At 45.6% G+C, this 22,723-nt stretch overlaps 66 non-coding genes across 66 annotated transcripts; all 66 read left to right on the top strand.

Annotated features, from left to right (window-relative positions):
- The first annotated feature begins 68 nt into the window (after positions 1-68).
- On the top strand, positions 69-187 carry LOC126683915 (5S ribosomal RNA). Its single transcript, XR_007642118.1, has one exon. It is a non-coding gene; the product is annotated as a 5S ribosomal RNA (ribosomal RNA).
- A 232-nt stretch (positions 188-419) lies between these two features.
- LOC126684562 (5S ribosomal RNA) lies at positions 420-538 on the top strand. The gene has a single exon (XR_007642735.1). It is a non-coding gene; the product is annotated as a 5S ribosomal RNA (ribosomal RNA).
- Positions 539-770: 232 nt separating this feature from the next.
- On the top strand, positions 771-889 carry LOC126684667 (5S ribosomal RNA). Its single transcript, XR_007642839.1, has one exon. It is a non-coding gene; the product is annotated as a 5S ribosomal RNA (ribosomal RNA).
- A 218-nt stretch (positions 890-1,107) lies between these two features.
- On the top strand, positions 1,108-1,226 carry LOC126683917 (5S ribosomal RNA). Its single transcript, XR_007642120.1, has one exon. It is a non-coding gene; the product is annotated as a 5S ribosomal RNA (ribosomal RNA).
- A 218-nt stretch (positions 1,227-1,444) lies between these two features.
- LOC126683919 (5S ribosomal RNA) lies at positions 1,445-1,563 on the top strand. Its single transcript, XR_007642121.1, has one exon. It is a non-coding gene; the product is annotated as a 5S ribosomal RNA (ribosomal RNA).
- A 232-nt stretch (positions 1,564-1,795) lies between these two features.
- Positions 1,796-1,914, top strand: LOC126683920 (5S ribosomal RNA). Its single transcript, XR_007642122.1, has one exon. It is a non-coding gene; the product is annotated as a 5S ribosomal RNA (ribosomal RNA).
- A 232-nt stretch (positions 1,915-2,146) lies between these two features.
- LOC126684563 (5S ribosomal RNA) lies at positions 2,147-2,265 on the top strand. Its single transcript, XR_007642736.1, has one exon. It is a non-coding gene; the product is annotated as a 5S ribosomal RNA (ribosomal RNA).
- A 232-nt stretch (positions 2,266-2,497) lies between these two features.
- LOC126683921 (5S ribosomal RNA) lies at positions 2,498-2,616 on the top strand. Its single transcript, XR_007642123.1, has one exon. It is a non-coding gene; the product is annotated as a 5S ribosomal RNA (ribosomal RNA).
- A 220-nt stretch (positions 2,617-2,836) lies between these two features.
- LOC126683922 (5S ribosomal RNA) lies at positions 2,837-2,955 on the top strand. Its single transcript, XR_007642124.1, has one exon. It is a non-coding gene; the product is annotated as a 5S ribosomal RNA (ribosomal RNA).
- Positions 2,956-3,175: 220 nt separating this feature from the next.
- LOC126683923 (5S ribosomal RNA) lies at positions 3,176-3,294 on the top strand. Its single transcript, XR_007642125.1, has one exon. It is a non-coding gene; the product is annotated as a 5S ribosomal RNA (ribosomal RNA).
- Positions 3,295-3,519: 225 nt separating this feature from the next.
- Positions 3,520-3,638, top strand: LOC126683924 (5S ribosomal RNA). The gene has a single exon (XR_007642126.1). It is a non-coding gene; the product is annotated as a 5S ribosomal RNA (ribosomal RNA).
- Positions 3,639-3,863: 225 nt separating this feature from the next.
- LOC126683925 (5S ribosomal RNA) lies at positions 3,864-3,982 on the top strand. Its single transcript, XR_007642127.1, has one exon. It is a non-coding gene; the product is annotated as a 5S ribosomal RNA (ribosomal RNA).
- A 225-nt stretch (positions 3,983-4,207) lies between these two features.
- Positions 4,208-4,326, top strand: LOC126683926 (5S ribosomal RNA). The gene has a single exon (XR_007642128.1). It is a non-coding gene; the product is annotated as a 5S ribosomal RNA (ribosomal RNA).
- A 220-nt stretch (positions 4,327-4,546) lies between these two features.
- On the top strand, positions 4,547-4,665 carry LOC126683927 (5S ribosomal RNA). The gene has a single exon (XR_007642129.1). It is a non-coding gene; the product is annotated as a 5S ribosomal RNA (ribosomal RNA).
- Positions 4,666-4,885: 220 nt separating this feature from the next.
- Positions 4,886-5,004, top strand: LOC126683930 (5S ribosomal RNA). Its single transcript, XR_007642131.1, has one exon. It is a non-coding gene; the product is annotated as a 5S ribosomal RNA (ribosomal RNA).
- Positions 5,005-5,236: 232 nt separating this feature from the next.
- Positions 5,237-5,355, top strand: LOC126683931 (5S ribosomal RNA). Its single transcript, XR_007642132.1, has one exon. It is a non-coding gene; the product is annotated as a 5S ribosomal RNA (ribosomal RNA).
- A 232-nt stretch (positions 5,356-5,587) lies between these two features.
- Positions 5,588-5,706, top strand: LOC126683932 (5S ribosomal RNA). The gene has a single exon (XR_007642133.1). It is a non-coding gene; the product is annotated as a 5S ribosomal RNA (ribosomal RNA).
- Positions 5,707-5,938: 232 nt separating this feature from the next.
- LOC126684564 (5S ribosomal RNA) lies at positions 5,939-6,057 on the top strand. The gene has a single exon (XR_007642737.1). It is a non-coding gene; the product is annotated as a 5S ribosomal RNA (ribosomal RNA).
- A 232-nt stretch (positions 6,058-6,289) lies between these two features.
- LOC126683933 (5S ribosomal RNA) lies at positions 6,290-6,408 on the top strand. The gene has a single exon (XR_007642134.1). It is a non-coding gene; the product is annotated as a 5S ribosomal RNA (ribosomal RNA).
- Positions 6,409-6,628: 220 nt separating this feature from the next.
- Positions 6,629-6,747, top strand: LOC126683934 (5S ribosomal RNA). The gene has a single exon (XR_007642135.1). It is a non-coding gene; the product is annotated as a 5S ribosomal RNA (ribosomal RNA).
- A 220-nt stretch (positions 6,748-6,967) lies between these two features.
- On the top strand, positions 6,968-7,086 carry LOC126683935 (5S ribosomal RNA). The gene has a single exon (XR_007642136.1). It is a non-coding gene; the product is annotated as a 5S ribosomal RNA (ribosomal RNA).
- Positions 7,087-7,318: 232 nt separating this feature from the next.
- Positions 7,319-7,437, top strand: LOC126683936 (5S ribosomal RNA). The gene has a single exon (XR_007642137.1). It is a non-coding gene; the product is annotated as a 5S ribosomal RNA (ribosomal RNA).
- A 225-nt stretch (positions 7,438-7,662) lies between these two features.
- On the top strand, positions 7,663-7,781 carry LOC126683937 (5S ribosomal RNA). Its single transcript, XR_007642138.1, has one exon. It is a non-coding gene; the product is annotated as a 5S ribosomal RNA (ribosomal RNA).
- A 218-nt stretch (positions 7,782-7,999) lies between these two features.
- On the top strand, positions 8,000-8,118 carry LOC126683938 (5S ribosomal RNA). The gene has a single exon (XR_007642139.1). It is a non-coding gene; the product is annotated as a 5S ribosomal RNA (ribosomal RNA).
- Positions 8,119-8,350: 232 nt separating this feature from the next.
- Positions 8,351-8,469, top strand: LOC126683939 (5S ribosomal RNA). The gene has a single exon (XR_007642140.1). It is a non-coding gene; the product is annotated as a 5S ribosomal RNA (ribosomal RNA).
- A 232-nt stretch (positions 8,470-8,701) lies between these two features.
- Positions 8,702-8,820, top strand: LOC126684367 (5S ribosomal RNA). Its single transcript, XR_007642548.1, has one exon. It is a non-coding gene; the product is annotated as a 5S ribosomal RNA (ribosomal RNA).
- Positions 8,821-9,038: 218 nt separating this feature from the next.
- Positions 9,039-9,157, top strand: LOC126683941 (5S ribosomal RNA). The gene has a single exon (XR_007642142.1). It is a non-coding gene; the product is annotated as a 5S ribosomal RNA (ribosomal RNA).
- A 218-nt stretch (positions 9,158-9,375) lies between these two features.
- On the top strand, positions 9,376-9,494 carry LOC126683942 (5S ribosomal RNA). Its single transcript, XR_007642143.1, has one exon. It is a non-coding gene; the product is annotated as a 5S ribosomal RNA (ribosomal RNA).
- Positions 9,495-9,726: 232 nt separating this feature from the next.
- On the top strand, positions 9,727-9,845 carry LOC126683943 (5S ribosomal RNA). Its single transcript, XR_007642144.1, has one exon. It is a non-coding gene; the product is annotated as a 5S ribosomal RNA (ribosomal RNA).
- Positions 9,846-10,063: 218 nt separating this feature from the next.
- Positions 10,064-10,182, top strand: LOC126683944 (5S ribosomal RNA). Its single transcript, XR_007642145.1, has one exon. It is a non-coding gene; the product is annotated as a 5S ribosomal RNA (ribosomal RNA).
- A 232-nt stretch (positions 10,183-10,414) lies between these two features.
- LOC126683945 (5S ribosomal RNA) lies at positions 10,415-10,533 on the top strand. Its single transcript, XR_007642146.1, has one exon. It is a non-coding gene; the product is annotated as a 5S ribosomal RNA (ribosomal RNA).
- Positions 10,534-10,765: 232 nt separating this feature from the next.
- Positions 10,766-10,884, top strand: LOC126683946 (5S ribosomal RNA). The gene has a single exon (XR_007642147.1). It is a non-coding gene; the product is annotated as a 5S ribosomal RNA (ribosomal RNA).
- Positions 10,885-11,116: 232 nt separating this feature from the next.
- LOC126683947 (5S ribosomal RNA) lies at positions 11,117-11,235 on the top strand. Its single transcript, XR_007642148.1, has one exon. It is a non-coding gene; the product is annotated as a 5S ribosomal RNA (ribosomal RNA).
- Positions 11,236-11,460: 225 nt separating this feature from the next.
- Positions 11,461-11,579, top strand: LOC126683948 (5S ribosomal RNA). Its single transcript, XR_007642149.1, has one exon. It is a non-coding gene; the product is annotated as a 5S ribosomal RNA (ribosomal RNA).
- A 225-nt stretch (positions 11,580-11,804) lies between these two features.
- Positions 11,805-11,923, top strand: LOC126683949 (5S ribosomal RNA). The gene has a single exon (XR_007642150.1). It is a non-coding gene; the product is annotated as a 5S ribosomal RNA (ribosomal RNA).
- A 218-nt stretch (positions 11,924-12,141) lies between these two features.
- Positions 12,142-12,260, top strand: LOC126683950 (5S ribosomal RNA). The gene has a single exon (XR_007642151.1). It is a non-coding gene; the product is annotated as a 5S ribosomal RNA (ribosomal RNA).
- Positions 12,261-12,492: 232 nt separating this feature from the next.
- LOC126683952 (5S ribosomal RNA) lies at positions 12,493-12,611 on the top strand. The gene has a single exon (XR_007642153.1). It is a non-coding gene; the product is annotated as a 5S ribosomal RNA (ribosomal RNA).
- Positions 12,612-12,843: 232 nt separating this feature from the next.
- LOC126683953 (5S ribosomal RNA) lies at positions 12,844-12,962 on the top strand. Its single transcript, XR_007642154.1, has one exon. It is a non-coding gene; the product is annotated as a 5S ribosomal RNA (ribosomal RNA).
- A 218-nt stretch (positions 12,963-13,180) lies between these two features.
- LOC126683954 (5S ribosomal RNA) lies at positions 13,181-13,299 on the top strand. The gene has a single exon (XR_007642155.1). It is a non-coding gene; the product is annotated as a 5S ribosomal RNA (ribosomal RNA).
- A 218-nt stretch (positions 13,300-13,517) lies between these two features.
- On the top strand, positions 13,518-13,636 carry LOC126683955 (5S ribosomal RNA). Its single transcript, XR_007642156.1, has one exon. It is a non-coding gene; the product is annotated as a 5S ribosomal RNA (ribosomal RNA).
- A 232-nt stretch (positions 13,637-13,868) lies between these two features.
- On the top strand, positions 13,869-13,987 carry LOC126683956 (5S ribosomal RNA). The gene has a single exon (XR_007642157.1). It is a non-coding gene; the product is annotated as a 5S ribosomal RNA (ribosomal RNA).
- Positions 13,988-14,205: 218 nt separating this feature from the next.
- On the top strand, positions 14,206-14,324 carry LOC126683957 (5S ribosomal RNA). Its single transcript, XR_007642158.1, has one exon. It is a non-coding gene; the product is annotated as a 5S ribosomal RNA (ribosomal RNA).
- A 232-nt stretch (positions 14,325-14,556) lies between these two features.
- On the top strand, positions 14,557-14,675 carry LOC126683958 (5S ribosomal RNA). Its single transcript, XR_007642159.1, has one exon. It is a non-coding gene; the product is annotated as a 5S ribosomal RNA (ribosomal RNA).
- Positions 14,676-14,907: 232 nt separating this feature from the next.
- On the top strand, positions 14,908-15,026 carry LOC126683959 (5S ribosomal RNA). The gene has a single exon (XR_007642160.1). It is a non-coding gene; the product is annotated as a 5S ribosomal RNA (ribosomal RNA).
- A 232-nt stretch (positions 15,027-15,258) lies between these two features.
- On the top strand, positions 15,259-15,377 carry LOC126683961 (5S ribosomal RNA). Its single transcript, XR_007642161.1, has one exon. It is a non-coding gene; the product is annotated as a 5S ribosomal RNA (ribosomal RNA).
- A 225-nt stretch (positions 15,378-15,602) lies between these two features.
- On the top strand, positions 15,603-15,721 carry LOC126683962 (5S ribosomal RNA). The gene has a single exon (XR_007642162.1). It is a non-coding gene; the product is annotated as a 5S ribosomal RNA (ribosomal RNA).
- Positions 15,722-15,939: 218 nt separating this feature from the next.
- Positions 15,940-16,058, top strand: LOC126683964 (5S ribosomal RNA). Its single transcript, XR_007642164.1, has one exon. It is a non-coding gene; the product is annotated as a 5S ribosomal RNA (ribosomal RNA).
- Positions 16,059-16,290: 232 nt separating this feature from the next.
- Positions 16,291-16,409, top strand: LOC126683965 (5S ribosomal RNA). Its single transcript, XR_007642165.1, has one exon. It is a non-coding gene; the product is annotated as a 5S ribosomal RNA (ribosomal RNA).
- A 232-nt stretch (positions 16,410-16,641) lies between these two features.
- LOC126683966 (5S ribosomal RNA) lies at positions 16,642-16,760 on the top strand. Its single transcript, XR_007642166.1, has one exon. It is a non-coding gene; the product is annotated as a 5S ribosomal RNA (ribosomal RNA).
- Positions 16,761-16,978: 218 nt separating this feature from the next.
- On the top strand, positions 16,979-17,097 carry LOC126683967 (5S ribosomal RNA). Its single transcript, XR_007642167.1, has one exon. It is a non-coding gene; the product is annotated as a 5S ribosomal RNA (ribosomal RNA).
- Positions 17,098-17,315: 218 nt separating this feature from the next.
- Positions 17,316-17,434, top strand: LOC126683968 (5S ribosomal RNA). The gene has a single exon (XR_007642168.1). It is a non-coding gene; the product is annotated as a 5S ribosomal RNA (ribosomal RNA).
- Positions 17,435-17,666: 232 nt separating this feature from the next.
- On the top strand, positions 17,667-17,785 carry LOC126683969 (5S ribosomal RNA). Its single transcript, XR_007642169.1, has one exon. It is a non-coding gene; the product is annotated as a 5S ribosomal RNA (ribosomal RNA).
- Positions 17,786-18,003: 218 nt separating this feature from the next.
- Positions 18,004-18,122, top strand: LOC126683970 (5S ribosomal RNA). The gene has a single exon (XR_007642170.1). It is a non-coding gene; the product is annotated as a 5S ribosomal RNA (ribosomal RNA).
- A 232-nt stretch (positions 18,123-18,354) lies between these two features.
- LOC126683972 (5S ribosomal RNA) lies at positions 18,355-18,473 on the top strand. Its single transcript, XR_007642171.1, has one exon. It is a non-coding gene; the product is annotated as a 5S ribosomal RNA (ribosomal RNA).
- A 232-nt stretch (positions 18,474-18,705) lies between these two features.
- Positions 18,706-18,824, top strand: LOC126683973 (5S ribosomal RNA). Its single transcript, XR_007642172.1, has one exon. It is a non-coding gene; the product is annotated as a 5S ribosomal RNA (ribosomal RNA).
- Positions 18,825-19,056: 232 nt separating this feature from the next.
- LOC126683974 (5S ribosomal RNA) lies at positions 19,057-19,175 on the top strand. The gene has a single exon (XR_007642173.1). It is a non-coding gene; the product is annotated as a 5S ribosomal RNA (ribosomal RNA).
- A 225-nt stretch (positions 19,176-19,400) lies between these two features.
- On the top strand, positions 19,401-19,519 carry LOC126683976 (5S ribosomal RNA). Its single transcript, XR_007642175.1, has one exon. It is a non-coding gene; the product is annotated as a 5S ribosomal RNA (ribosomal RNA).
- A 218-nt stretch (positions 19,520-19,737) lies between these two features.
- LOC126683978 (5S ribosomal RNA) lies at positions 19,738-19,856 on the top strand. The gene has a single exon (XR_007642176.1). It is a non-coding gene; the product is annotated as a 5S ribosomal RNA (ribosomal RNA).
- Positions 19,857-20,088: 232 nt separating this feature from the next.
- Positions 20,089-20,207, top strand: LOC126683979 (5S ribosomal RNA). Its single transcript, XR_007642177.1, has one exon. It is a non-coding gene; the product is annotated as a 5S ribosomal RNA (ribosomal RNA).
- Positions 20,208-20,439: 232 nt separating this feature from the next.
- On the top strand, positions 20,440-20,558 carry LOC126683980 (5S ribosomal RNA). Its single transcript, XR_007642178.1, has one exon. It is a non-coding gene; the product is annotated as a 5S ribosomal RNA (ribosomal RNA).
- Positions 20,559-20,776: 218 nt separating this feature from the next.
- Positions 20,777-20,895, top strand: LOC126683981 (5S ribosomal RNA). Its single transcript, XR_007642179.1, has one exon. It is a non-coding gene; the product is annotated as a 5S ribosomal RNA (ribosomal RNA).
- A 218-nt stretch (positions 20,896-21,113) lies between these two features.
- Positions 21,114-21,232, top strand: LOC126683982 (5S ribosomal RNA). The gene has a single exon (XR_007642180.1). It is a non-coding gene; the product is annotated as a 5S ribosomal RNA (ribosomal RNA).
- Positions 21,233-21,464: 232 nt separating this feature from the next.
- On the top strand, positions 21,465-21,583 carry LOC126683983 (5S ribosomal RNA). Its single transcript, XR_007642181.1, has one exon. It is a non-coding gene; the product is annotated as a 5S ribosomal RNA (ribosomal RNA).
- A 218-nt stretch (positions 21,584-21,801) lies between these two features.
- LOC126683984 (5S ribosomal RNA) lies at positions 21,802-21,920 on the top strand. The gene has a single exon (XR_007642182.1). It is a non-coding gene; the product is annotated as a 5S ribosomal RNA (ribosomal RNA).
- Positions 21,921-22,138: 218 nt separating this feature from the next.
- Positions 22,139-22,257, top strand: LOC126683985 (5S ribosomal RNA). The gene has a single exon (XR_007642183.1). It is a non-coding gene; the product is annotated as a 5S ribosomal RNA (ribosomal RNA).
- A 232-nt stretch (positions 22,258-22,489) lies between these two features.
- LOC126683986 (5S ribosomal RNA) lies at positions 22,490-22,608 on the top strand. Its single transcript, XR_007642184.1, has one exon. It is a non-coding gene; the product is annotated as a 5S ribosomal RNA (ribosomal RNA).
- The last annotated feature ends 115 nt before the right edge of the window (positions 22,609-22,723 follow it).

A 22,723-nucleotide genomic window follows, 5' to 3' on the forward strand; every position in this document is an offset into this window, starting at 1 on the left:
ATATTTTTTATTTTGGTTGAATGAGTTGCAAGGCAGCAGATATATACGATGATCGTGCAAGGTGTGACGGGTGCGATCATACCAGCACTAATGCACCGGATCCCATCAGAACTCCGAAGTTAAACGTGCTTGGGCGAGAGCAGTACTAGGATGGGTGACCTCCTGGGAAGTCCTCGTGTTGCACCCCTTTTTGGCATTTTTGCGGTCCGCGCCTGCATTTTTTTAATTATTATCGCCTATCGCGTAAACAGAACGAGTAACGAGTAACGAGCAACGAGCACCGGTGAATTGCAATGCAGGGACTAAACGGGAAATATGAAAAAGTTCAGGGACCAAAACGTACTTTTAAAGATAGTTTTTATTTTGGTTGAATGAGTTGCAAGGCAGCAGATATATACGATGATCGTGCAAGGTGTGACTGGTGCGATCATACCAGCACTAATGCACCGGATCCCATCAGAACTCCGAAGTTAAACGTGCTTGGGCGAGAGCAGTACTAGGATGGGTGACCTCCTGGGAAGTCCTCGTGTTGCACCCCTTTTTGGCATTTTTGCGGTCCGCGCCTGCATTTTTTTAATTATTATCGCCTATCGCGTAAACAGAATGAGTAACGAGTAACGAGCAACGAGCACCGGTGAATTGCAATGCAGGGACTAAACGGGAAATATGAAAAAGTTCAGGGACCAAAACGTACTTTTAAATATATTTTTTATTTTGGTTGAATGAGTTGCAAGGCAGCAGATATATACGATGATCGTGCAAGGTGTGACGGGTGCGATCATACCAGCACTAATGCACCGGATCCCATCAGAACTCCGAAGTTAAACGTGCTTGGGCGAGAGCAGTACTAGGATGGGTGACCTCCTGGGAAGTTCTCGTGTTGCACCCCTTTTTTGCATTTTTGCGGTCCGCGCCTGCATTTTTTTAATTATTATCGCCTCTCGCGTAAACAGAACGAGTAACGAGCACCGGTGAATTGCAATGCAGGGACTAAACGGGAAATATGAAAAAGTTCAGGGACCAAAACGTACTTTTAAATATATTTTTTATTTTGGTTGAATGAGTTGCAAGGCAGCAGATATATACGATGATCGTGCAAGGTGTGACGGGTGCGATCATACCAGCACTAATGCACCGGATCCCATCAGAACTCCGAAGTTAAACGTGCTTGGGCGAGAGCAGTACTAGGATGGGTGACCTCCTGGGAAGTCCTCGTGTTGCACCCCTTTTTTGCATTTTTGCGGTCCGCGCCTGCATTTTTTTAATTATTATCGCCTATCGCGTAAACAGAACGAGTAACGAGCACCGGTGAATTGCAATGCAGGGACTAAACGGGAAATATGAAAAAGTTCAGGGACCAAAACGTACTTTTAAAGATAGTTTTTATTTTGGTTGAATGAGTTGCAAGGCAGCAGATATATACGATGATCGTGCAAGGTGTGACGGGTGCGATCATACCAGCACTAATGCACCGGATCCCATCAGAACTCCGAAGTTAAACGTGCTTGGGCGAGAGCAGTACTAGGATGGGTGACCTCCTGGGAAGTCCTCGTGTTGCACCCCTTTTTGGCATTTTTGCGGTCCGCGCCTGCATTTTTTTAATTATTATCGCCTATCGCGTAAACAGAACGAGTAACGAGTAACGAGCAACGAGCACCGGTGAATTGCAATGCAGGGACTAAACGGGAAATATGAAAAAGTTCAGGGACCAAAACGTACTTTTAAATATATTTTTTATTTTGGTTGAATGAGTTGCAAGGCAGCAGATATATACGATGATCGTGCAAGGTGTGACGGGTGCGATCATACCAGCACTAATGCACCGGATCCCATCAGAACTCCGAAGTTAAACGTGCTTGGGCGAGAGCAGTACTAGGATGGGTGACCTCCTGGGAAGTCCTCGTGTTGCACCCCTTTTTGGCATTTTTGCGGTCCGCGCCTGCATTTTTTTAATTATTATCGCCTATCGCGTAAACAGAACGAGTAACGAGTAACGAGCAACGAGCACCGGTGAATTGCAATGCAGGGACTAAACGGGAAATATGAAAAAGTTCAGGGACCAAAACGTACTTTTAAAGATAGTTTTTATTTTGGTTGAATGAGTTGCAAGGCAGCAGATATATACGATGATCGTGCAAGGTGTGACTGGTGCGATCATACCAGCACTAATGCACCGGATCCCATCAGAACTCCGAAGTTAAACGTGCTTGGGCGAGAGCAGTACTAGGATGGGTGACCTCCTGGGAAGTCCTCGTGTTGCACCCCTTTTTGGCATTTTTGCGGTCCGCGCCTGCATTTTTTTAATTATTATCGCCTATCGCGTAAACAGAATGAGTAACGAGTAACGAGCAACGAGCACCGGTGAATTGCAATGCAGGGACTAAACGGGAAATATGAAAAAGTTCAGGGACCAAAACGTACTTTTAAATATATTTTTTATTTTGGTTGAATGAGTTGCAAGGCAGCAGATATATACGATGATCGTGCAAGGTGTGACGGGTGCGATCATACCAGCACTAATGCACCGGATCCCATCAGAACTCCGAAGTTAAACGTGCTTGGGCGAGAGCAGTACTAGGATGGGTGACCTCCTGGGAAGTCCTCGTGTTGCACCCCTTTTTTGCATTTTTGCGGTCCGCGCCTGCATTTTTTTAATTATTATCGCCTATCGCGTAAACGAGTAACGAGCAACGAGCACCGGTGAATTGCAATGCAGGGACTAAACGGGAAATATGAAAAAGTTCAGGGACCAAAACGTACTTTTAAAGATAGTTTTTATTTTGGTTGAATGAGTTGCAAGGCAGCAGATATATACGATGATCGTGCAAGGTGTGACGGGTGCGATCATACCAGCACTAATGCACCGGATCCCATCAGAACTCCGAAGTTAAACGTGCTTGGGCGAGAGCAGTACTAGGATGGGTGACCTCCTGGGAAGTCCTCGTGTTGCACCCCTTTTTTGCATTTTTGCGGTCCGCGCCTGCATTTTTTTAATTATTATCGCCTCTCGCGTAAACGAGTAACGAGCAACGAGCACCGGTGAATTGCAATGCAGGGACTAAACGGGAAATATGAAAAAGTTCAGGGACCAAAACGTACTTTTAAAGATAGTTTTTATTTTGGTTGAATGAGTTGCAAGGCAGCAGATATATACGATGATCGTGCAAGGTGTGACGGGTGCGATCATACCAGCACTAATGCACCGGATCCCATCAGAACTCCGAAGTTAAACGTGCTTGGGCGAGAGCAGTACTAGGATGGGTGACCTCCTGGGAAGTCCTCGTGTTGCACCCCTTTTTTGCATTTTTGCGGTCCGCGCCTGCATTTTTTTAATTATTATCGCCTATCGCGTAAACAGAACGAGTAACGAGCAACGAGCACCGGTGAATTGCAATGCAGGGACTAAACGGGAAATATGAAAAAGTTCAGGGACCAAAACGTACTTTTAAAGATAGTTTTTATTTTGGTTGAATGAGTTGCAAGGCAGCAGATATATACGATGATCGTGCAAGGTGTGACGGGTGCGATCATACCAGCACTAATGCACCGGATCCCATCAGAACTCCGAAGTTAAACGTGCTTGGGCGAGAGCAGTACTAGGATGGGTGACCTCCTGGGAAGTCCTCGTGTTGCACCCCTTTTTTGCATTTTTGCGGTCCGCGCCTGCATTTTTTTAATTATTATCGCCTATCGCGTAAACAGAACGAGTAACGAGCACCGAGCACCGGTGAATTGCAATGCAGGGACTAAACGGGAAATATGAAAAAGTTCAGGGACCAAAACGTACTTTTAAAGATAGTTTTTATTTTGGTTGAATGAGTTGCAAGGCAGCAGATATATACGATGATCGTGCAAGGTGTGACGGGTGCGATCATACCAGCACTAATGCACCGGATCCCATCAGAACTCCGAAGTTAAACGTGCTTGGGCGAGAGCAGTACTAGGATGGGTGACCTCCTGGGAAGTCCTCGTGTTGCACCCCTTTTTGGCATTTTTGCGGTCCGCGCCTGCATTTTTTTAATTATTATCGCCTATCGCGTAAACAGAACGAGTAACGAGCAACGAGCACCGGTGAATTGCAATGCAGGGACTAAACGGGAAATATGAAAAAGTTCAGGGACCAAAACGTACTTTTAAAGATAGTTTTTATTTTGGTTGAATGAGTTGCAAGGCAGCAGATATATACGATGATCGTGCAAGGTGTGACGGGTGCGATCATACCAGCACTAATGCACCGGATCCCATCAGAACTCCGAAGTTAAACGTGCTTGGGCGAGAGCAGTACTAGGATGGGTGACCTCCTGGGAAGTCCTCGTGTTGCACCCCTTTTTTGCATTTTTGCGGTCCGCGCCTGCATTTTTTTAATTATTATCGCCTATCGCGTAAACGAGTAACGAGCAACGAGCACCGGTGAATTGCAATGCAGGGACTAAACGGGAAATATGAAAAAGTTCAGGGACCAAAACGTACTTTTAAAGATAGTTTTTATTTTGGTTGAATGAGTTGCAAGGCAGCAGATATATACGATGATCGTGCAAGGTGTGACGGGTGCGATCATACCAGCACTAATGCACCGGATCCCATCAGAACTCCGAAGTTAAACGTGCTTGGGCGAGAGCAGTACTAGGATGGGTGACCTCCTGGGAAGTCCTCGTGTTGCACCCCTTTTTTGCATTTTTGCGGTCCGCGCCTGCATTTTTTTAATTATTATCGCCTCTCGCGTAAACGAGTAACGAGCAACGAGCACCGGTGAATTGCAATGCAGGGACTAAACGGGAAATATGAAAAAGTTCAGGGACCAAAACGTACTTTTAAAGATAGTTTTTATTTTGGTTGAATGAGTTGCAAGGCAGCAGATATATACGATGATCGTGCAAGGTGTGACGGGTGCGATCATACCAGCACTAATGCACCGGATCCCATCAGAACTCCGAAGTTAAACGTGCTTGGGCGAGAGCAGTACTAGGATGGGTGACCTCCTGGGAAGTCCTCGTGTTGCACCCCTTTTTTGCATTTTTGCGGTCCGCGCCTGCATTTTTTTAATTATTATCGCCTATCGCGTAAACAGAACGAGTAACGAGTAACGAGCAACGAGCACCGGTGAATTGCAATGCAGGGACTAAACGGGAAATATGAAAAAGTTCAGGGACCAAAACGTACTTTTAAAGATATTTTTTATTTTGGTTGAATGAGTTGCAAGGCAGCAGATATATACGATGATCGTGCAAGGTGTGACGGGTGCGATCATACCAGCACTAATGCACCGGATCCCATCAGAACTCCGAAGTTAAACGTGCTTGGGCGAGAGCAGTACTAGGATGGGTGACCTCCTGGGAAGTCCTCGTGTTGCACCCCTTTTTGGCATTTTTGCGGTCCGCGCCTGCATTTTTTTAATTATTATCGCCTATCGCGTAAACAGAACGAGTAACGAGTAACGAGCAACGAGCACCGGTGAATTGCAATGCAGGGACTAAACGGGAAATATGAAAAAGTTCAGGGACCAAAACGTACTTTTAAATATATTTTTTATTTTGGTTGAATGAGTTGCAAGGCAGCAGATATATACGATGATCGTGCAAGGTGTGACGGGTGCGATCATACCAGCACTAATGCACCGGATCCCATCAGAACTCCGAAGTTAAACGTGCTTGGGCGAGAGCAGTACTAGGATGGGTGACCTCCTGGGAAGTCCTCGTGTTGCACCCCTTTTTGGCATTTTTGCGGTCCGCGCCTGCATTTTTTTAATTATTATCGCCTATCGCGTAAACAGAACGAGTAACGAGTAACGAGCAACGAGCACCGGTGAATTGCAATGCAGGGACTAAACGGGAAATATGAAAAAGTTCAGGGACCAAAACGTACTTTTAAAGATAGTTTTTATTTTGGTTGAATGAGTTGCAAGGCAGCAGATATATACGATGATCGTGCAAGGTGTGACTGGTGCGATCATACCAGCACTAATGCACCGGATCCCATCAGAACTCCGAAGTTAAACGTGCTTGGGCGAGAGCAGTACTAGGATGGGTGACCTCCTGGGAAGTCCTCGTGTTGCACCCCTTTTTGGCATTTTTGCGGTCCGCGCCTGCATTTTTTTAATTATTATCGCCTATCGCGTAAACAGAATGAGTAACGAGTAACGAGCAACGAGCACCGGTGAATTGCAATGCAGGGACTAAACGGGAAATATGAAAAAGTTCAGGGACCAAAACGTACTTTTAAATATATTTTTTATTTTGGTTGAATGAGTTGCAAGGCAGCAGATATATACGATGATCGTGCAAGGTGTGACGGGTGCGATCATACCAGCACTAATGCACCGGATCCCATCAGAACTCCGAAGTTAAACGTGCTTGGGCGAGAGCAGTACTAGGATGGGTGACCTCCTGGGAAGTCCTCGTGTTGCACCCCTTTTTTGCATTTTTGCGGTCCGCGCCTGCATTTTTTTAATTATTATCGCCTATCGCGTAAACGAGTAACGAGCAACGAGCACCGGTGAATTGCAATGCAGGGACTAAACGGGAAATATGAAAAAGTTCAGGGACCAAAACGTACTTTTAAAGATAGTTTTTATTTTGGTTGAATGAGTTGCAAGGCAGCAGATATATACGATGATCGTGCAAGGTGTGACGGGTGCGATCATACCAGCACTAATGCACCGGATCCCATCAGAACTCCGAAGTTAAACGTGCTTGGGCGAGAGCAGTACTAGGATGGGTGACCTCCTGGGAAGTCCTCGTGTTGCACCCCTTTTTTGCATTTTTGCGGTCCGCGCCTGCATTTTTTTAATTATTATCGCCTCTCGCGTAAACGAGTAACGAGCAACGAGCACCGGTGAATTGCAATGCAGGGACTAAACGGGAAATATGAAAAAGTTCAGGGACCAAAACGTACTTTTAAAGATAGTTTTTATTTTGGTTGAATGAGTTGCAAGGCAGCAGATATATACGATGATCGTGCAAGGTGTGACGGGTGCGATCATACCAGCACTAATGCACCGGATCCCATCAGAACTCCGAAGTTAAACGTGCTTGGGCGAGAGCAGTACTAGGATGGGTGACCTCCTGGGAAGTCCTCGTGTTGCACCCCTTTTTTGCATTTTTGCGGTCCGCGCCTGCATTTTTTTAATTATTATCGCCTATCGCGTAAACAGAACGAGTAACGAGTAACGAGCAACGAGCACCGGTGAATTGCAATGCAGGGACTAAACGGGAAATATGAAAAAGTTCAGGGACCAAAACGTACTTTTAAAGATATTTTTTATTTTGGTTGAATGAGTTGCAAGGCAGCAGATATATACGATGATCGTGCAAGGTGTGACGGGTGCGATCATACCAGCACTAATGCACCGGATCCCATCAGAACTCCGAAGTTAAACGTGCTTGGGCGAGAGCAGTACTAGGATGGGTGACCTCCTGGGAAGTCCTCGTGTTGCACCCCTTTTTTGCATTTTTGCGGTCCGCGCCTGCATTTTTTTAATTATTATCGCCTATCGCGTAAACAGAACGAGTAACGAGCAACGAGCACCGGTGAATTGCAATGCAGGGACTAAACGGGAAATATGAAAAAGTTCAGGGACCAAAACGTACTTTTAAAGATAGTTTTTATTTTGGTTGAATGAGTTGCAAGGCAGCAGATATATACGATGATCGTGCAAGGTGTGACGGGTGCGATCATACCAGCACTAATGCACCGGATCCCATCAGAACTCCGAAGTTAAACGTGCTTGGGCGAGAGCAGTACTAGGATGGGTGACCTCCTGGGAAGTCCTCGTGTTGCACCCCTTTTTGGCATTTTTGCGGTCCGCGCCTGCATTTTTTTAATTATTATCGCCTATCGCGTAAACAGAACGAGTAACGAGCACCGGTGAATTGCAATGCAGGGACTAAACGGGAAATATGAAAAAGTTCAGGGACCAAAACGTACTTTTAAATATATTTTTTATTTTGGTTGAATGAGTTGCAAGGCAGCAGATATATACGATGATCGTGCAAGGTGTGACGGGTGCGATCATACCAGCACTAATGCACCGGATCCCATCAGAACTCCGAAGTTAAACGTGCTTGGGCGAGAGCAGTACTAGGATGGGTGACCTCCTGGGAAGTCCTCGTGTTGCACCCCTTTTTGGCATTTTTGCGGTCCGCGCCTGCATTTTTTTAATTATTATCGCCTATCGCGTAAACAGAACGAGTAACGAGTAACGAGCAACGAGCACCGGTGAATTGCAATGCAGGGACTAAACGGGAAATATGAAAAAGTTAAGGGACCAAAACGTACTTTTAAAGATAGTTTTTATTTTGGTTGAATGAGTTGCAAGGCAGCAGATATATACGATGATCGTGCAAGGTGTGACGGGTGCGATCATACCAGCACTAATGCACCGGATCCCATCAGAACTCCGAAGTTAAACGTGCTTGGGCGAGAGCAGTACTAGGATGGGTGACCTCCTGGGAAGTCCTCGTGTTGCACCCCTTTTTGGCATTTTTGCGGTCCGCGCCTGCATTTTTTTAATTATTATCGCCTATCGCGTAAACAGAATGAGTAACGAGTAACGAGCAACGAGCACCGGTGAATTGCAATGCAGGGACTAAACGGGAAATATGAAAAAGTTCAGGGACCAAAACGTACTTTTAAATATATTTTTTATTTTGGTTGAATGAGTTGCAAGGCAGCAGATATATACGATGATCGTGCAAGGTGTGACGGGTGCGATCATACCTGCACTAATGCACCGGATCCCATCAGAACTCCGAAGTTAAACGTGCTTGGGCGAGAGCAGTACTAGGATGGGTGACCTCCTGGGAAGTCCTCGTGTTGCACCCCTTTTTTGCATTTTTGCGGTCCGCGCCTGCATTTTTTTAATTATTATCGCCTCTCGCGTAAACAGAACGAGTAACGAGCACCGGTGAATTGCAATGCAGGGACTAAACGGGAAATATGAAAAAGTTCAGGGACCAAAACGTACTTTTAAATATATTTTTTATTTTGGTTGAATGAGTTGCAAGGCAGCAGATATATACGATGATCGTGCAAGGTGTGACGGGTGCGATCATACCAGCACTAATGCACCGGATCCCATCAGAACTCCGAAGTTAAACGTGCTTGGGCGAGAGCAGTACTAGGATGGGTGACCTCCTGGGAAGTCCTCGTGTTGCACCCCTTTTTTGCATTTTTGCGGTCCGCGCCTGCATTTTTTTAATTATTATCGCCTATCGCGTAAACAGAACGAGTAACGAGCACCGGTGAATTGCAATGCAGGGACTAAACGGGAAATATGAAAAAGTTCAGGGACCAAAACGTACTTTTAAAGATATTTTTTATTTTGGTTGAATGAGTTGCAAGGCAGCAGATATATACGATGATCGTGCAAGGTGTGACGGGTGCGATCATACCAGCACTAATGCACCGGATCCCATCAGAACTCCGAAGTTAAACGTGCTTGGGCGAGAGCAGTACTAGGATGGGTGACCTCCTGGGAAGTCCTCGTGTTGCACCCCTTTTTGGCATTTTTGCGGTCCGCGCCTGCATTTTTTTAATTATTATCGCCTATCGCGTAAACAGAACGAGTAACGAGCAACGAGCAACGAGCAGCGGTGAATTGCAATGCAGGGACTAAACGGGAAATATGAAAAAGTTTAGGGACCAAAACGTACTTTTAAAGATATTTTTTATTTTGGTTGAATGAGTTGCAAGGCAGCAGATATATACGATGATCGTGCAAGGTGTGACGGGTGCGATCATACCAGCACTAATGCACCGGATCCCATCAGAACTCCGAAGTTAAACGTGCTTGGGCGAGAGCAGTACTAGGATGGGTGACCTCCTGGGAAGTCCTCGTGTTGCACCCCTTTTTTGCATTTTTGCGGTCCGCGCCTGCATTTTTTTAATTATTATCGCCTATCGCGTAAACAGAACGAGTAACGAGCACCGGTGAATTGCAATGCAGGGACTAAACGGGAAATATGAAAAAGTTCAGGGACCAAAACGTACTTTTAAAGATATTTTTTATTTTGGTTGAATGAGTTGCAAGGCAGCAGATATATACGATGATCGTGCAAGGTGTGACGGGTGCGATCATACCAGCACTAATGCACCGGATCCCATCAGAACTCCGAAGTTAAACGTGCTTGGGCGAGAGCAGTACTAGGATGGGTGACCTCCTGGGAAGTCCTCGTGTTGCACCCCTTTTTTGCATTTTTGCGGTCCGCGCCTGCATTTTTTTAATTATTATCGCCTATCGCGTAAACAGAACGAGTAACGAGTAACGAGCAACGAGCACCGGTGAATTGCAATGCAGGGACTAAACGGGAAATATGAAAAAGTTCAGGGACCAAAACGTACTTTTAAATATATTTTTTATTTTGGTTGAATGAGTTGCAAGGCAGCAGATATATACGATGATCGTGCAAGGTGTGACGGGTGCGATCATACCAGCACTAATGCACCGGATCCCATCAGAACTCCGAAGTTAAACGTGCTTGGGCGAGAGCAGTACTAGGATGGGTGACCTCCTGGGAAGTCCTCGTGTTGCACCCCTTTTTGGCATTTTTGCAGTCCGCGCCTGCATTTTTTTAATTATTATCGCCTATCGCGTAAACAGAATGAGTAACGAGTAACGAGCAACGAGCACCGGTGAATTGCAATGCAGGGACTAAACGGGAAATATGAAAAAGTTCAGGGACCAAAACGTACTTTTAAATATATTTTTTATTTTGGTTGAATGAGTTGCAAGGCAGCAGATATATACGATGATCGTGCAAGGTGTGACGGGTGCGATCATACCAGCACTAATGCACCGGATCCCATCAGAACTCCGAAGTTAAACGTGCTTGGGCGAGAGCAGTACTAGGATGGGTGACCTCCTGGGAAGTCCTCGTGTTGCACCCCTTTTTTGCATTTTTGCGGTCCGCGCCTGCATTTTTTTAATTATTATCGCCTATCGCGTAAACAGAACGAGTAACGAGTAACGAGCAACGAGCACCGGTGAATTGCAATGCAGGGACTAAACGGGAAATATGAAAAAGTTCAGGGACCAAAACGTACTTTTAATTATATTTTTTATTTTGGTTGAATGAGTTGCAAGGCAGCAGATATATACGATGATCGTGCAAGGTGTGACGGGTGCGATCATACCAGCACTAATGCACCGGATCCCATCAGAACTCCGAAGTTAAACGTGCTTGGGCGAGAGCAGTACTAGGATGGGTGACCTCCTGGGAAGTCCTCGTGTTGCACCCCTTTTTTGCATTTTTGCGGTCCGCGCCTGCATTTTTTTAATTATTATCGCCTATCGCGTAAACAGAACGAGTAACGAGCAACGAGCACCGGTGAATTGCAATGCAGGGACTAAACGGGAAATATGAAAAAGTTCAGGGACCAAAACGTACTTTTAAAGATATTTTTTATTTTGGTTGAATGAGTTGCAAGGCAGCAGATATATACGATGATCGTGCAAGGTGTGACGGGTGCGATCATACCAGCACTAATGCACCGGATCCCATCAGAACTCCGAAGTTAAACGTGCTTGGGCGAGAGCAGTACTAGGATGGGTGACCTCCTGGGAAGTCCTCGTGTTGCACCCCTTTTTTGCATTTTTGCGGTCCGCGCCTGCATTTTTTTAATTATTATCGCCTATCGCGTAAACAGAACGAGTAACGAGCAACGAGCACCGGTGAATTGCAATGCAGGGACTAAACGGGAAATATGAAAAAGTTCAGGGACCAAAACGTACTTTTAAAGATAGTTTTTATTTTGGTTGAATGAGTTGCAAGGCAGCAGATATATACGATGATCGTGCAAGGTGTGACGGGTGCGATCATACCAGCACTAATGCACCGGATCCCATCAGAACTCCGAAGTTAAACGTGCTTGGGCGAGAGCAGTACTAGGATGGGTGACCTCCTGGGAAGTCCTCGTGTTGCACCCCTTTTTGGCATTTTTGCGGTCCGCGCCTGCATTTTTTTAATTATTATCGCCTATCGCGTAAACAGAACGAGTAACGAGCACCGGTGAATTGCAATGCAGGGACTAAACGGGAAATATGAAAAAGTTCAGGGACCAAAACGTACTTTTAAATATATTTTTTATTTTGGTTGAATGAGTTGCAAGGCAGCAGATATATACGATGATCGTGCAAGGTGTGACGGGTGCGATCATACCAGCACTAATGCACCGGATCCCATCAGAACTCCGAAGTTAAACGTGCTTGGGCGAGAGCAGTACTAGGATGGGTGACCTCCTGGGAAGTCCTCGTGTTGCACCCCTTTTTGGCATTTTTGCGGTCCGCGCCTGCATTTTTTTAATTATTATCGCCTATCGCGTAAACAGAACGAGTAACGAGTAACGAGCAACGAGCACCGGTGAATTGCAATGCAGGGACTAAACGGGAAATATGAAAAAGTTAAGGGACCAAAACGTACTTTTAAAGATAGTTTTTATTTTGGTTGAATGAGTTGCAAGGCAGCAGATATATACGATGATCGTGCAAGGTGTGACGGGTGCGATCATACCAGCACTAATGCACCGGATCCCATCAGAACTCCGAAGTTAAACGTGCTTGGGCGAGAGCAGTACTAGGATGGGTGACCTCCTGGGAAGTCCTCGTGTTGCACCCCTTTTTGGCATTTTTGCGGTCCGCGCCTGCATTTTTTTAATTATTATCGCCTATCGCGTAAACAGAATGAGTAACGAGTAACGAGCAACGAGCACCGGTGAATTGCAATGCAGGGACTAAACGGGAAATATGAAAAAGTTCAGGGACCAAAACGTACTTTTAAATATATTTTTTATTTTGGTTGAATGAGTTGCAAGGCAGCAGATATATACGATGATCGTGCAAGGTGTGACGGGTGCGATCATACCAGCACTAATGCACCGGATCCCATCAGAACTCCGAAGTTAAACGTGCTTGGGCGAGAGCAGTACTAGGATGGGTGACCTCCTGGGAAGTCCTCGTGTTGCACCCCTTTTTTGCATTTTTGCGGTCCGCGCCTGCATTTTTTTAATTATTATCGCCTCTCGCGTAAACAGAACGAGTAACGAGCACCGGTGAATTGCAATGCAGGGACTAAACGGGAAATATGAAAAAGTTCAGGGACCAAAACGTACTTTTAAATATATTTTTTATTTTGGTTGAATGAGTTGCAAGGCAGCAGATATATACGATGATCGTGCAAGGTGTGACGGGTGCGATCATACCAGCACTAATGCACCGGATCCCATCAGAACTCCGAAGTTAAACGTGCTTGGGCGAGAGCAGTACTAGGATGGGTGACCTCCTGGGAAGTCCTCGTGTTGCACCCCTTTTTTGCATTTTTGCGGTCCGCGCCTGCATTTTTTTAATTATTATCGCCTATCGCGTAAACAGAACGAGTAACGAGCACCGGTGAATTGCAATGCAGGGACTAAACGGGAAATATGAAAAAGTTCAGGGACCAAAACGTACTTTTAAAGATATTTTTTATTTTGGTTGAATGAGTTGCAAGGCAGCAGATATATACGATGATCGTGCAAGGTGTGACGGGTGCGATCATACCAGCACTAATGCACCGGATCCCATCAGAACTCCGAAGTTAAACGTGCTTGGGCGAGAGCAGTACTAGGATGGGTGACCTCCTGGGAAGTCCTCGTGTTGCACCCCTTTTTTGCATTTTTGCGGTCCGCGCCTGCATTTTTTTAATTATTATCGCCTATCGCGTAAACAGAACGAGTAACGAGCAACGAGCAACGAGCAGCGGTGAATTGCAATGCAGGGACTAAACGGGAAATATGAAAAAGTTTAGGGACCAAAACGTACTTTTAAAGATATTTTTTATTTTGGTTGAATGAGTTGCAAGGCAGCAGATATATACGATGATCGTGCAAGGTGTGACGGGTGCGATCATACCAGCACTAATGCACCGGATCCCATCAGAACTCCGAAGTTAAACGTGCTTGGGCGAGAGCAGTACTAGGATGGGTGACCTCCTGGGAAGTCCTCGTGTTGCACCCCTTTTTTGCATTTTTGCGGTCCGCGCCTGCATTTTTTTAATTATTATCGCCTATCGCGTAAACAGAACGAGTAACGAGCACCGGTGAATTGCAATGCAGGGACTAAACGGGAAATATGAAAAAGTTCAGGGACCAAAACGTACTTTTAAAGATATTTTTTATTTTGGTTGAATGAGTTGCAAGGCAGCAGATATATACGATGATCGTGCAAGGTGTGACGGGTGCGATCATACCAGCACTAATGCACCGGATCCCATCAGAACTCCGAAGTTAAACGTGCTTGGGCGAGAGCAGTACTAGGATGGGTGACCTCCTGGGAAGTCCTCGTGTTGCACCCCTTTTTTGCATTTTTGCGGTCCGCGCCTGCATTTTTTTAATTATTATCGCCTATCGCGTAAACAGAACGAGTAACGAGTAACGAGCAACGAGCACCGGTGAATTGCAATGCAGGGACTAAACGGGAAATATGAAAAAGTTCAGGGACCAAAACGTACTTTTAAATATATTTTTTATTTTGGTTGAATGAGTTGCAAGGCAGCAGATATATACGATGATCGTGCAAGGTGTGACGGGTGCGATCATACCAGCACTAATGCACCGGATCCCATCAGAACTCCGAAGTTAAACGTGCTTGGGCGAGAGCAGTACTAGGATGGGTGACCTCCTGGGAAGTCCTCGTGTTGCACCCCTTTTTGGCATTTTTGCAGTCCGCGCCTGCATTTTTTTAATTATTATCGCCTATCGCGTAAACAGAATGAGTAACGAGTAACGAGCAACGAGCACCGGTGAATTGCAATGCAGGGACTAAACGGGAAATATGAAAAAGTTCAGGGACCAAAACGTACTTTTAAATATATTTTTTATTTTGGTTGAATGAGTTGCAAGGCAGCAGATATATACGATGATCGTGCAAGGTGTGACGGGTGCGATCATACCAGCACTAATGCACCGGATCCCATCAGAACTCCGAAGTTAAACGTGCTTGGGCGAGAGCAGTACTAGGATGGGTGACCTCCTGGGAAGTCCTCGTGTTGCACCCCTTTTTTGCATTTTTGCGGTCCGCGCCTGCATTTTTTTAATTATTATCGCCTATCGCGTAAACAGAACGAGTAACGAGTAACGAGCAACGAGCACCGGTGAATTGCAATGCAGGGACTAAACGGGAAATATGAAAAAGTTCAGGGACCAAAACGTACTTTTAAATATATTTTTTATTTTGGTTGAATGAGTTGCAAGGCAGCAGATATATACGATGATCGTGCAAGGTGTGACGGGTGCGATCATACCAGCACTAATGCACCGGATCCCATCAGAACTCCGAAGTTAAACGTGCTTGGGCGAGAGCAGTACTAGGATGGGTGACCTCCTGGGAAGTCCTCGTGTTGCACCCCTTTTTTGCATTTTTGCGGTCCGCGCCTGCATTTTTTTAATTATTATCGCCTATCGCGTAAACAGAACGAGTAACGAGCAACGAGCACCGGTGAATTGCAATGCAGGGACTAAACGGGAAATATGAAAAAGTTCAGGGACCAAAACGTACTTTTAAAGATAGTTTTTATTTTGGTTGAATGAGTTGCAAGGCAGCAGATATATACGATGATCGTGCAAGGTGTGACGGGTGCGATCATACCAGCACTAATGCACCGGATCCCATCAGAACTCCGAAGTTAAACGTGCTTGGGCGAGAGCAGTACTAGGATGGGTGACCTCCTGGGAAGTCCTCGTGTTGCACCCCTTTTTGGCATTTTTGCGGTCCGCGCCTGCATTTTTTTAATTATTATCGCCTATCGCGTAAACAGAACGAGTAACGAGCACCGGTGAATTGCAATGCAGGGACTAAACGGGAAATATGAAAAAGTTCAGGGACCAAAACGTACTTTTAAATATATTTTTTATTTTGGTTGAATGAGTTGCAAGGCAGCAGATATATACGATGATCGTGCAAGGTGTGACGGGTGCGATCATACCAGCACTAATGCACCGGATCCCATCAGAACTCCGAAGTTAAACGTGCTTGGGCGAGAGCAGTACTAGGATGGGTGACCTCCTGGGAAGTCCTCGTGTTGCACCCCTTTTTGGCATTTTTGCGGTCCGCGCCTGCATTTTTTTAATTATTATCGCCTATCGCGTAAACAGAACGAGTAACGAGTAACGAGCAACGAGCACCGGTGAATTGCAATGCAGGGACTAAACGGGAAATATGAAAAAGTTAAGGGACCAAAACGTACTTTTAAAGATAGTTTTTATTTTGGTTGAATGAGTTGCAAGGCAGCAGATATATACGATGATCGTGCAAGGTGTGACGGGTGCGATCATACCAGCACTAATGCACCGGATCCCATCAGAACTCCGAAGTTAAACGTGCTTGGGCGAGAGCAGTACTAGGATGGGTGACCTCCTGGGAAGTCCTCGTGTTGCACCCCTTTTTGGCATTTTTGCGGTCCGCGCCTGCATTTTTTTAATTATTATCGCCTATCGCGTAAACAGAATGAGTAACGAGTAACGAGCAACGAGCACCGGTGAATTGCAATGCAGGGACTAAACGGGAAATATGAAAAAGTTCAGGGACCAAAACGTACTTTTAAATATAGTTTTTATTTTGGTTGAATGAGTTGCAAGGCAGCAGATATATACGATGATCGTGCAAGGTGTGACGGGTGCGATCATACCAGCACTAATGCACCGGATCCCATCAGAACTCCGAAGTTAAACGTGCTTGGGCGAGAGCAGTACTAGGATGGGTGACCTCCTGGGAAGTCCTCGTGTTGCACCCCTTTTTTGCATTTTTGCGGTCCGCGCCTGCATTTTTTTAATTATTATCGCCTCTCGCGTAAACAGAACGAGTAACGAGCACCGGTGAATTGCAATGCAGGGACTAAACGGGAAATATGAAAAAGTTCAGGGACCAAAACGTACTTTTAAATATATTTTTTATTTTGGTTGAATGAGTTGCAAGGCAGCAGATATATACGATGATCGTGCAAGGTGTGACGGGTGCGATCATACCAGCACTAATGCACCGGATCCCATCAGAACTCCGAAGTTAAACGTGCTTGGGCGAGAGCAGTACTAGGATGGGTGACCTCCTGGGAAGTCCTCGTGTTGCACCCCTTTTTTGCATTTTTGCGGTCCGCGCCTGCATTTTTTTAATTATTATCGCCTATCGCGTAAACAGAACGAGTAACGAGCACCGGTGAATTGCAATGCAGGGACTAAACGGGAAATATGAAAAAGTTCAGGGACCAAAACGTACTTTTAAAGATATTTTTTATTTTGGTTGAATGAGTTGCAAGGCAGCAGATATATACGATGATCGTGCAAGGTGTGACGGGTGCGATCATACCAGCACTAATGCACCGGATCCCATCAGAACTCCGAAGTTAAACGTGCTTGGGCGAGAGCAGTACTAGGATGGGTGACCTCCTGGGAAGTCCTCGTGTTGCACCCCTTTTTGGCATTTTTGCGGTCCGCGCCTGCATTTTTTTAATTATTATCGCCTATCGCGTAAACAGAACGAGTAACGAGCAACGAGCAACGAGCAGCGGTGAATTGCAATGCAGGGACTAAACGGGAAATATGAAAAAGTTTAGGGACCAAAACGTACTTTTAAAGATATTTTTTATTTTGGTTGAATGAGTTGCAAGGCAGCAGATATATACGATGATCGTGCAAGGTGTGACGGGTGCGATCATACCAGCACTAATGCACCGGATCCCATCAGAACTCCGAAGTTAAACGTGCTTGGGCGAGAGCAGTACTAGGATGGGTGACCTCCTGGGAAGTCCTCGTGTTGCACCCCTTTTTTGCATTTTTGCGGTCCGCGCCTGCATTTTTTTAATTATTATCGCCTATCGCGTAAACAGAACGAGTAACGAGCACCGGTGAATTGCAATGCAGGGACTAAACGGGAAATATGAAAAAGTTCAGGGACCAAAACGTACTTTTAAATATATTTTTTATTTTGGTTGAATGAGTTGCAAGGCAGCAGATATATACGATGATCGTGCAAGGTGTGACGGGTGCGATCATACCAGCACTAATGCACCGGATCCCATCAGAACTCCGAAGTTAAACGTGCTTGGGCGAGAGCAGTACTAGGATGGGTGACCTCCTGGGAAGTCCTCGTGTTGCACCCCTTTTTGGCATTTTTGCGGTCCGCGCCTGCATTTTTTTAATTATTATCGCCTATCGCGTAAACAGAACGAGTAACGAGTAACGAGCAACGAGCACCGGTGAATTGCAATGCAGGGACTAAACGGGAAATATGAAAAAGTTCAGGGACCAAAACGTACTTTTAAATATATTTTTTATTTTGGTTGAATGAGTTGCAAGGCAGCAGATATATACGATGATCGTGCAAGGTGTGACGGGTGCGATCATACCAGCACTAATGCACCGGATCCCATCAGAACTCCGAAGTTAAACGTGCTTGGGCGAGAGCAGTACTAGGATGGGTGACCTCCTGGGAAGTCCTCGTGTTGCACCCCTTTTTGGCATTTTTGCAGTCCGCGCCTGCATTTTTTTAATTATTATCGCCTATCGCGTAAACAGAATGAGTAACGAGTAACGAGCAACGAGCACCGGTGAATTGCAATGCAGGGACTAAACGGGAAATATGAAAAAGTTCAGGGACCAAAACGTACTTTTAAATATATTTTTTATTTTGGTTGAATGAGTTGCAAGGCAGCAGATATATACGATGATCGTGCAAGGTGTGACGGGTGCGATCATACCAGCACTAATGCACCGGATCCCATCAGAACTCCGAAGTTAAACGTGCTTGGGCGAGAGCAGTACTAGGATGGGTGACCTCCTGGGAAGTCCTCGTGTTGCACCCCTTTTTTGCATTTTTGCGGTCCGCGCCTGCATTTTTTTAATTATTATCGCCTATCGCGTAAACAGAACGAGTAACGAGTAACGAGCAACGAGCACCGGTGAATTGCAATGCAGGGACTAAACGGGAAATATGAAAAAGTTCAGGGACCAAAACGTACTTTTAAATATATTTTTTATTTTGGTTGAATGAGTTGCAAGGCAGCAGATATATACGATGATCGTGCAAGGTGTGACGGGTGCGATCATACCAGCACTAATGCACCGGATCCCATCAGAACTCCGAAGTTAAACGTGCTTGGGCGAGAGCAGTACTAGGATGGGTGACCTCCTGGGAAGTCCTCGTGTTGCACCCCTTTTTTGCATTTTTGCGGTCCGCGCCTGCATTTTTTTAATTATTATCGCCTATCGCGTAAACAGAACGAGTAACGAGCAACGAGCACCGGTGAATTGCAATGCAGGGACTAAACGGGAAATATGAAAAAGTTCAGGGACCAAAACGTACTTTTAAAGATAGTTTTTATTTTGGTTGAATGAGTTGCAAGGCAGCAGATATATACGATGATCGTGCAAGGTGTGACGGGTGCGATCATACCAGCACTAATGCACCGGATCCCATCAGAACTCCGAAGTTAAACGTGCTTGGGCGAGAGCAGTACTAGGATGGGTGACCTCCTGGGAAGTCCTCGTGTTGCACCCCTTTTTGGCATTTTTGCGGTCCGCGCCTGCATTTTTTTAATTATTATCGCCTATCGCGTAAACAGAACGAGTAACGAGCACCGGTGAATTGCAATGCAGGGACTAAACGGGAAATATGAAAAAGTTCAGGGACCAAAACGTACTTTTAAATATATTTTTTATTTTGGTTGAATGAGTTGCAAGGCAGCAGATATATACGATGATCGTGCAAGGTGTGACGGGTGCGATCATACCAGCACTAATGCACCGGATCCCATCAGAACTCCGAAGTTAAACGTGCTTGGGCGAGAGCAGTACTAGGATGGGTGACCTCCTGGGAAGTCCTCGTGTTGCACCCCTTTTTGGCATTTTTGCGGTCCGCGCCTGCATTTTTTTAATTATTATCGCCTATCGCGTAAACAGAACGAGTAACGAGTAACGAGCAACGAGCACCGGTGAATTGCAATGCAGGGACTAAACGGGAAATATGAAAAAGTTAAGGGACCAAAACGTACTTTTAAAGATAGTTTTTATTTTGGTTGAATGAGTTGCAAGGCAGCAGATATATACGATGATCGTGCAAGGTGTGACGGGTGCGATCATACCAGCACTAATGCACCGGATCCCATCAGAACTCCGAAGTTAAACGTGCTTGGGCGAGAGCAGTACTAGGATGGGTGACCTCCTGGGAAGTCCTCGTGTTGCACCCCTTTTTGGCATTTTTGCGGTCCGCGCCTGCATTTTTTTAATTATTATCGCCTATCGCGTAAACAGAATGAGTAACGAGTAACGAGCAACGAGCACCGGTGAATTGCAATGCAGGGACTAAACGGGAAATATGAAAAAGTTCAGGGACCAAAACGTACTTTTAAATATATTTTTTATTTTGGTTTAATGAGTTGCAAGGCAGCAGATATATACGATGATCGTGCAAGGTGTGACGGGTGCGATCATACCAGCACTAATGCACCGGATCCCATCAGAACTCCGAAGTTAAACGTGCTTGGGCGAGAGCAGTACTAGGATGGGTGACCTCCTGGGAAGTCCTCGTGTTGCACCCCTTTTTTGCATTTTTGCGGTCCGCGCCTGCATTTTTTTAATTATTATCGCCTCTCGCGTAAACAGAACGAGTAACGAGCACCGGTGAATTGCAATGCAGGGACTAAACGGGAAATATGAAAAAGTTCAGGGACCAAAACGTACTTTTAAATATATTTTTTATTTTGGTTGAATGAGTTGCAAGGCAGCAGATATATACGATGATCGTGCAAGGTGTGACGGGTGCGATCATACCAGCACTAATGCACCGGATCCCATCAGAACTCCGAAGTTAAACGTGCTTGGGCGAGAGCAGTACTAGGATGGGTGACCTCCTGGGAAGTCCTCGTGTTGCACCCCTTTTTTGCATTTTTGCGGTCCGCGCCTGCATTTTTTTAATTATTATCGCCTATCGCGTAAACAGAACGAGTAACGAGCACCGGTGAATTGCAATGCAGGGACTAAACGGGAAATATGAAAAAGTTCAGGGACCAAAACGTACTTTTAAAGATATTTTTTATTTTGGTTGAATGAGTTGCAAGGCAGCAGATATATACGATGATCGTGCAAGGTGTGACGGGTGCGATCATACCAGCACTAATGCACCGGATCCCATCAGAACTCCGAAGTTAAACGTGCTTGGGCGAGAGCAGTACTAGGATGGGTGACCTCCTGGGAAGTCCTCGTGTTGCACCCCTTTTTGGCATTTTTGCGGTCCGCGCCTGCATTTTTTTAATTATTATCGCCTATCGCGTAAACAGAATGAGTAACGAGTAACGAGCAACGAGCACCGGTGAATTGCAATGCAGGGACTAAACGGGAAATATGAAAAAGTTCAGGGACCAAAACGTACTTTTAAATATATTTTTTATTTTGGTTGAATGAGTTGCAAGGCAGCAGATATATACGATGATCGTGCAAGGTGTGACGGGTGCGATCATACCAGCACTAATGCACCGGATCCCATCAGAACTCCGAAGTTAAACGTGCTTGGGCGAGAGCAGTACTAGGATGGGTGACCTCCTGGGAAGTCCTCGTGTTGCACCCCTTTTTTGCATTTTTGCGGTCCGCGCCTGCATTTTTTTAATTATTATCGCCTCTCGCGTAAACAGAACGAGTAACGAGCACCGGTGAATTGCAATGCAGGGACTAAACGGGAAATATGAAAAAGTTCAGGGACCAAAACGTACTTTTAAATATATTTTTTATTTTGGTTGAATGAGTTGCAAGGCAGCAGATATATACGATGATCGTGCAAGGTGTGACGGGTGCGATCATACCAGCACTAATGCACCGGATCCCATCAGAACTCCGAAGTTAAACGTGCTTGGGCGAGAGCAGTACTAGGATGGGTGACCTCCTGGGAAGTCCTCGTGTTGCACCCCTTTTTTGCATTTTTGCGGTCCGCGCCTGCATTTTTTTAATTATTATCGCCTATCGCGTAAACAGAACGAGTAACGAGCACCGGTGAATTGCAATGCAGGGACTAAACGGGAAATATGAAAAAGTTCAGGGACCAAAACGTACTTTTAAAGATATTTTTTATTTTGGTTGAATGAGTTGCAAGGCAGCAGATATATACGATGATCGTGCAAGGTGTGACGGGTGCGATCATACCAGCACTAATGCACCGGATCCCATCAGAACTCCGAAGTTAAACGTGCTTGGGCGAGAGCAGTACTAGGATGGGTGACCTCCTGGGAAGTCCTCGTGTTGCACCCCTTTTTGGCATTTTTGCGGTCCGCGCCTGCATTTTTTTAATTATTATCGCCTATCGCGTAAACAGAACGAGTAACGAGCAACGAGCAACGAGCAGCGGTGAATTGCAATGCAGGGACTAAACGGGAAATATGAAAAAGTTTAGGGACCAAAACGTACTTTTAAAGATATTTTTTATTTTGGTTGAATGAGTTGCAAGGCAGCAGATATATACGATGATCGTGCAAGGTGTGACGGGTGCGATCATACCAGCACTAATGCACCGGATCCCATCAGAACTCCGAAGTTAAACGTGCTTGGGCGAGAGCAGTACTAGGATGGGTGACCTCCTGGGAAGTCCTCGTGTTGCACCCCTTTTTTGCATTTTTGCGGTCCGCGCCTGCATTTTTTTAATTATTATCGCCTATCGCGTAAACAGAACGAGTAACGAGCACCGGTGAATTGCAATGCAGGGACTAAACGGGAAATA

Source organism: Mercurialis annua, linkage group LG5, assembly GCF_937616625.2.
Source record: "Mercurialis annua linkage group LG5, ddMerAnnu1.2, whole genome shotgun sequence".
NCBI classification, from domain to species: domain Eukaryota; kingdom Viridiplantae; phylum Streptophyta; class Magnoliopsida; order Malpighiales; family Euphorbiaceae; genus Mercurialis; species Mercurialis annua.